This window comes from Dinoponera quadriceps, unplaced genomic scaffold, assembly GCF_001313825.1.
Source record: "Dinoponera quadriceps isolate SergipeBrazil2010 unplaced genomic scaffold, ASM131382v1 scaffold663, whole genome shotgun sequence".
Classification (NCBI taxonomy): Eukaryota; Metazoa; Arthropoda; class Insecta; order Hymenoptera; family Formicidae; genus Dinoponera; species Dinoponera quadriceps.
The window spans coordinates 9760-18210 of NW_014554755.1; positions in this window are offsets into that span (position 1 = coordinate 9760).

Here is an 8451-nt window from a genome sequence, read left to right on the forward strand (position 1 = left end):
TGAATTCGTTTTCACGGAGAAAAAAATGTTGACTTATTTGAATCGCTTACGAGATATGAAAATAGTATAATATAAAACAGTATGATCGATAGTACAATAGGTTCAGAAGACGCGAAGTTATCGGCTCAATGTCGAAATTTAGTGCAACAGAAAAAATAAGAGAAGTTATGAATTTTTCTATAGACGGTATAGTGACGCGAACGTTCGGCCTTCGCGCGCGATGTCAAGCACCCCGGTCGGTGCACCTGCTAAGTACTAAGTATGCGCACGCTGATAAGGTTTGAAGCATTCAAGACAGACCTCTGGAAATCTTATGGATTCTTATGTCGTTTAAAATTCGGAGTTCAGTGTGCGTAAAGATATTTTTGCTATTTGACGATAGTGACAGCTGTCTGAATCTAATTTAATTGATTATATAATAAATAACGTGTGCTAGCTAGCCGCGTCTTGCCGGGGATCGCCTGGACGTTATTTGTACAGACCACTGCGTGGTTTCAGATTACTGCATATGCAGCTTTCTCAAAAACGTGGGTCGCGCGATTTTCTTTTAACCGTTATTGTGGATCGAGCGAAGCTCTACCGCCGGATTGCAGCGCGACAAGCGAGATGGTCTCGTGCGCGGTGGACTCTCGCCGCCGCAGCTAGCGGCGCGTCGCCCGGGTGATCAGCCCGCGTGCAAGTTCGCTCGCTGACGGGTATATAAGAGCGCTTCGTAAGAGCGCTCGAAGAGACCGTTCTTGTCTACCATAACACTTAGGTCGACAGAACGGTGAACCTAGCGTGCTTTTTTCGAATGTGTGTTTACGAGTATTGTACGGTCGTCTCGGTGGTGGTCACCTTTCAATACCATCTTGGTGCCAGAACCTCGTTCCGTACTTGTGGCCGTGAGCGCCACAAGATCTTCCGAGGCAAAGAGCCGATAGATTTGTCCGCGGAGCATCTCCGCCGTACTGTTAATCGGATTCAGGGCCGATTAAGTTAGAGTCGAGCATAGCTCGACGAGCGCGATCGTTCACAAGGACATCGCCTTCGGAAACGGTAAACACCGTCTCTTCCGCGAGCTCAGAAAAACATGCTCACGGCATGACCAGAGACTAATTCTCCGGCAGCGCTCGGTGCGGATCACCGTTCGCGACTCGGTGTTATCGCGGAGCTTGGTAATACGTTTCTAGGTACGTGTAATCCGGGCTCTCCAATATCTACTTTAGGAGTTGAAGAGATTCCTGGAGCGCCCGGTCACCGACGACCGGGAAAGCCTTCTTCTCGGGGCACCGGAGTCATTTCTCGGAGAAGTTCGCTTAATCCGATTTCCATCGTCGGCATCGTGAGTCACTGAGGACCCAGAGCGTCGCATCGGCGACAACCGACCATCGTTCGCACAATGGATCATGGAGATTTCGGATCTGTCGTAGGGGCAGCAGCTAATTACCGTCAGCAACGTGGGTCGCTGACATTAGTATTAGTTCTGACACGCGTAGCGTGCCATAACATGAGAACTTATGCTATACGCTACCAATCATCTATTCTATCTTTCCTGCTTTGGCAACGTCTGACAAGAAAGCGGGCAATAAAAAAATCCAGCAGCACCTGCGGGCGTTCTACGAAGGATAGATAGTTTTTCGGCCGTGACCCGGGCGCACCTCTTTACCCACCAACCGCGTGCGAGGTTTATGGTGAACTACTAGCCCCCACACTGCCTGCGCACATGCCACGCCCACGGGGACCACGAAAAGGTCTGGCAATTTATGTTCCGATCCTGAACACACTCTCTGATCCTATTGAGTCTATTCATGTTTTGGACAGATAATATTGGGAGTACAAATTAGTTCGTTCCGCTTTTTGTGGTCAAAAATGCATTTATTTCAGAACAAAATGAATGAACAGATTAATCAAAGTATTGTCCATCGCTGACTACTACTTTTCCCCACTTCTCAGGCAATTTTGGAATTACATCTAGAAAAAATGTCTCGTCTTTTGAGTCGATCCAAATTAGTAGGCAATTTTTGATTTCTGCGAAAGAAGTGAACCGGCGACCTACCAAATTGTGCTGTATCCGTCGGAACAACCATTAATCAAGAGAAATGTCTGGCGAATACGGCGGATGCGGTAAAATATATCACTTGAGCGTTTCCAAATAATTTTTTACCACTTTTGCGGCATGAGGCCAAACGTTATCATGCAGAAAAATAACTTTATCATGTCTTTGCTCATATTCCGGCCGTTTATCTCGTAATGCACGGCTCAAACGAATCACTTGTAGCCTATATCGATGGCCCGTAATGGAATCGCTAGTTTGTAGCAGCTCATAGTATATAACACCCTTTTGAGGCTCTTTTGAGCGAGGCTTGTCTTCAACGTTGCAATCACCATTCTTGAAACGTCGAAACCATTCCCTACATGATTTATCAGTTGGAGCATTGTCACCATAAACTTCTACAAGCATTCGATGCGCTTCAGCTGCACTTTTCTTCCAATTAAGACGGAAAACTAAGACCTCCCGCAAATGCTGCTTAATTAACACAAAATTTTACATATTCAACACAGTAAAAAACAGGGATTTTGTATGAAACTCAAAGCGATATAAACTGAATATTATTGACAGATGTCTAATCTCTCTGAAACCACCGAAATCAGCTGTCACTATGAAACATTCATAACAGCCAGAGCCATCTTTTGAAAACGGACCTAACTAATTTGTACTACCAATAGGATGAGGTGTTCTAAATGAAATGGGATATGACCTTGCCTAGTATGAAAGCTAAATCCTACCTAGGAACCCAGCTAAGAACGCCTAAACAACCCGGGCGTGTGGTGATCTAGCGAAGCTTACGAGACCACACCATAACCGAAGTCTCCTACATCCCTCGGCCTAGTTGTTCCAGAAATCTAACAGCCTCTTTTTAGCTAAAGGGTCTCTTTGCAAAAGTCGGCAAAGACCGAGAAAGTCTCTGGAGACAACACAAGGAAGGGTGCTACCGCCGGCTCTTCCCAGGCCCCGACTGAAACGAATTTCCGCAGAGCCTCTTTCTGTAGTTCGAAGAGCTTGCAATGGAGGAGATGATGCGTCGCAGTGTCCTCACCTTCCCCGCAAGTACACATCCCACCGTCTACGAGTCCCAGATTTGCGAGGCGCCTCTGGAAGTCGCCATGTCCGGTGATCATTTACGTGATATAGTGGTTGGGTTTGAACCGGGACGTACCAACTCTAGCCCCGACATCGCCGAAGAGGATACGTGTGATGTAACTTTTGACAGAAGAAAACCATCTGTCTTGCCATATCTCTGTTGCCGCAACCCTCACGAGGCCTAACGCCTCCTTTTTGCTCTCTGCGTAGGAAACAATCCTTTTTCCTAGCTTGGTATACCTCTTTCTCTAACGTTCAATCGCGTCCGGCATTCCGCGAAAAGAATGTTGACTGGAACCGCGCCCGCAGCCACATACAGCGACTCAGACGATGCCATGCGCTACGCGGCGGTCACCGAAATGAGCACTCGGCGCTGCAGAGACCTAAAGACTCTCAGGTCGCTCCTGACACACAGGTCGGTCCACCCGGCGGCAACATATGCCACCGTCGGTGTGAACACGCCCCAGTATATAGCCGAGAGCGCCCCAAAACGCAGGTTCCACTGACGTCCCGCCTGCCTGCCTAGCTTACTGAAAAGCGACCCGATCTTGTCGTTGAGATATTTGCAATTGGTGGATACACCGATTTCTCTATCTATGTGGATGCCAAAGTTCCTGACTGATTTCTTGAATTGAATCTTATTATTGCCTAAACGGATAGTCGGTGGTCTAACCGCGAGGTCAGCCTTTTTGGCCCTGACTGATTTTCGCTTCTTATCGGGACGCGCTTCTTCCCGTCTGCCTATTAGTGCCTTTTAGACAAGGTCGCTCCTAAGGACAATTGCTTCAGTCTTGCGCGACGAAAGCTTTAGTTTAGCAAAGCTACATTTCCATATTTCATCGACTACTTCCTGTGCTTTTACCTGTAATTCTTTGCGGGAATCATCGATGACTAATGCGTGAAGATCATCCACGTACCCTAAGAATTTAACCCCTACTTTAGCTTCCAACACTTTAAGGAGTCCGTCAAACATGATGTTCCAGCAAGTTGGACATAACACCGAGCCCTGCGAGCAACCTCTGGTGGCCTTCTTAGTTTATCTGTTCGCAGTTACGCACTGAGATTCACAGGAGGGATGGAATGTGTAAAGGTTTTAGAATATCGTTTGAGAACAGATTTTTCATTGGCGGTAGTGTTGTGATATTTAAGGGAGGGATGCAAGAGAAAAGATGGGAGAATTCGCTAGCAACCCCAAGGCTCTAACACACCAGCTTGCTGTCTTAGCGGATTTCATACCGCTCGAGCCGTTAGTATGCTTTCTGCGCCTCGGCACCAAGCCGCCGGCAGATTGTCCCACATAGGACACACAGAGCCCTCCCCAATACCACGGGGGGGGNAGAACCCCGTCAGCCGCCAAGAGGAAGGTTGCGACCTTCTCCAGCGTTTCCGACTCACTCCACGAGGAGGTGGGGTTGGCACGTGGGAGATGCTGAGAACCAACATATCCCTTCTGAAAGTCCCTGGGTCCCTGGGTCTCTGCTCGCGTTTACCCTAAGAACACTTACTTCGACGGCAAGACGTGTCGTGGGAGGACCTTTACACTTTTGTCTCAGGCACAGCACATCGCCGGCCAGGTGAGTCGCTGGCGGCACCTGAAACACACCCCCTTGGTCCGACAAAGGGCTCAGTGTTCGGGGCAGGGAAAACCTTCCCACGGCGCAGTGCGTGCATTAGAAGATCCGAAAGGGCTTCCAGGATGACCTACAGAGATCATCAAGAGCGTAGCTCCACTTTGCCTGGGGGAGCGGAGGAACCCGGCGGCTAGCTGCCTACCAAGGGGCATTTCGCGCCCTTCGCGTGTTGGCAACCCATTTCGCCTCGTGTATCGAGCCTTGTACAGGCACCGTAACCATGGCCGAAGGGACGGGCCTTTCGCGCGCGCCATTCTGCATAGCGCGCTCATGCCCTCGCGTTAACGACGAGGGCGACATCGACTCGGACGGTTTCCTTATGTGGCGTACGGCGTGTGGCTGTCTTGCACGTCAACTTTTCATCAAATTTCGGCTACTGAATCGGCGATCGCTCCTCCACCCTATTTGATCGTTCGCAACAACAGTAGTAACCGGTCGGCTGTCAAAGTATCGACATCGAAGAAAAAAGACAAGAAGAAAAAAGAGAAAAAAGGAAGAATAAGGAAAAAGAAAATCGAAAGTGGAAGTATAAAAATATTATCAATAATGGAGTAAAGAAATGTTTTTGCAGAATTAGTTTTTACAGAATTATTTTTGCAGTGATGATAAATGTATTAAAATCAAGAAGAGGTAGGATGTCCCTTGTTCAGTCATATTTAATTTGTCATGCTTGCTTCTTACGGATGTACAAAAAGCGTGTCCGGTCTGAAGGGCGAGGACCCGCTAGGAGAAGGTAGACTTGATAATAGAACGGGATATCGTTTGGAGGACGGCCGTAGAATTTTGGGTGACAAAAGAAGACAATTGGAATGAGCAGTAGCCAGACAATACATACGTATTTTTGGAATTGTTTGGAGAGAAAAAAATGTAAACGGGGAAAAGAGAGGAGGGTGGAAAGAAAAGAAAAATAAAGAAACGAAGAAAGCAAAAAGAAAGTGAATGATTGATTTATTTTTTCCCGCGTCTTCTCCCTTGTTTCGCTCCACACCTTTATAAATTAAATTAGGATAAGCGCGCGACACGGTGGTTCGTTGGAGGGGGGGGGNCGGGTCTGATGTGTGGAGCGAGCGTGATGACGGGCTTGAGGCGATGCGAATGCTAAGGAGTGGGCCCGGTGCTGTTTTAGGTTTCCGGCGCTACGCAGCGTTTTTGTACCTAGGCAATTCAAACTAGTTTCTAGGGATTCTAGGCCACTATTGACAGATGGAGTTAGGTCCTCCATAGTGAAGCTCTCAAAGGGTAAGTATAAAATGTAAATTATTTAAATAATGTGTCATTTGTCCCTGAACAGTTTGAACATTAGTACATCAACCGTCGCGACTAAATAAAGGCGTCCTGATCACCACGATCGGTCCTGTGCACTGTTATACGGCCCGATGATCACAGTCCATGGTAAACTAAATTTTTAAAGAATTATTATATTATTGATTGGGACGCGATAACGCTCTAACTGATATATATTTCTACAACTACGCGGTAGTCAACAAGCGATATAGCTAAAGCTACAATCTAATAATATTGTTATGTCCTGTATTTTTAACAACTCGTTACCAGTTATCCAGTTATGGTTGTTCGGTTGTCTAGGCTTGTAGTAATCAACAATATTCAGATAACTGCGACGAAACGAGACGCGTTCGAATCTTCAGTTGAGTCGGTCGTGCTGCGAGATAATTAGAAAGAGAGAAAGTGTCTTTTCGTATTTGGGCTACATTTAAATCTGCTTCATTTGTAAAACAAGTCTAATCATTTCTTCGTATACCTAAACGCGCGTGTTCGCAAGAGTCGCAGTGCGTAACAATAATTACTTTCAAGTGCAGAAATTGGCCTAGCACGAGATCAACAGGCGACTACCGAGGCAAAAGAAGAGCATAGGGGGAGAAGGGCGAAGAGGAAGAACAGGGGGGAGAGGAGAAGTCCGAAGTATCTCGGGAGAAGTACTTAGGAGAAGTCCTAAGTATCGGGAAGTATCATATATAGAAGAAGAATATATACAGGATCCACCACCATAATCCGAGTAAAATGAAATATTTGTTTAAACAAAATTCAATTCAACAAAATTTAAAAATTACAAAAAACGTTTTGTACGTCACTAGTGGTGTTCTTTTAGGGTAAAATTACCCTTTTTGCTTCGATAACTGCATCGATCCTTGTCCCGAAGCACTGGCACGCTCCCTGCAAAGCGTTCTTGTCCATATTGGCGAATACCGCCTCGATAGCGGCCTGGAGAGATGTCATTTTGGGGTGTCTCGACTTGTTGGTTACTCATTCAATGACGCTCTACACGTAGTGGTCCAACGGATTCAAATCTGGACAATTCGGAAACCAGAATTTCTTGCACCAACACATATCCAAATTATCCAATAGCCAGTTTTGAATTAAGTGTGCGCCAGCGCGCCGTCCTGCTGGAAGACGTACGGCCTCCCGGTGGCTGCGGTATCTATCCATGGCTTCACTCCTCTTGCTAAAACGCGTAAATATACCTATTTTGTGATGGTTTCTTTCTTTTACGAAAAATGTGGCAGCATGATGTGACCCTCACTGAAGAAGACACCTAGGACGTGAACAGAGAATGGATATTTCATTCTAGCTATTATATTTAGTTGCAAAATCATATACGGTCGATTTCGGGTACCCGTAGAATCGAATAATTTCTATCTGCGAACGTCCAACGCGAAGGCTTTCAGTTATCGCCGCTCTTCGGTTATATTCCGCACTCGATCTTATCTACTCGTCATTTTGAGGTTATGCACGCTCACTGCAAACATCTGACTTGCCCGAACGTCAACAATGACCTACCGCCGAAATGGAATGAGACGGGAAATTCAAATTTAAATTTGTCCTGATTTTTGTGGGGGATCCTGTATATATACACACTTAAATGTTTAAACACATTTTTATGTATACAGGGTGTCCCAGACCATCTGTCTTACCCGATTTTTTCGTAAACGCGACATTTTAAAGAAAAATGTTTCAGACAAAAGTTTTGTGACTTCGAGGGGCACATAAGGTGGTGTCATTGGTTTGACCTTGGATAGTCGTTTGAAGATCACGTGAAGGTCACCTTTAATTTCTTAAATGGAAACCCCCATTTTTCAATACATATTCTTGTAGCTTACCTCGAGAGCTTTCCAAAACGCTATAATGAAACGTTTTTTTAATCAGTGCTTTTCGAGTTATGAGGGTTGAAAGTTACGGTACGGCCGGCATTAGCATTACCCAGTCGTGATGTATGACATGTCTGATACTGTCACGTAAGGTGTAACAAAATTCTCATTTACCAGCCATGTCGTATTCAAACGCGGAAGCTTGTGATATGATGCTTATTTTAGGTGAAATGGATGATATTAGGATGATATGATTCGTAGAATACGTCTCGCTATTCGTTCTCTACATGTTGATGAAATTCTTCATGCAACAAATAATTTCGAAAAAAGAATATTTGCTTGCATTGAAGCAAACGGTGGGCATTTCGAGTACCAGGCCTAATAACATCAGCCACACACACACACACACACACACGCGCGTACAGCAGAGAGGATTTGGAGTCGATAAATACTACGGGAGTGACGAACCGTGGGGTCCTTATCTCTGTTGACACACATTCACACACACAAACACACAAACACACAAAGAGGTGTAAATCCGACCGTGCAATCTCCACCTTGGGTAATGCTAATGCCGGCGGTACCGTAACTT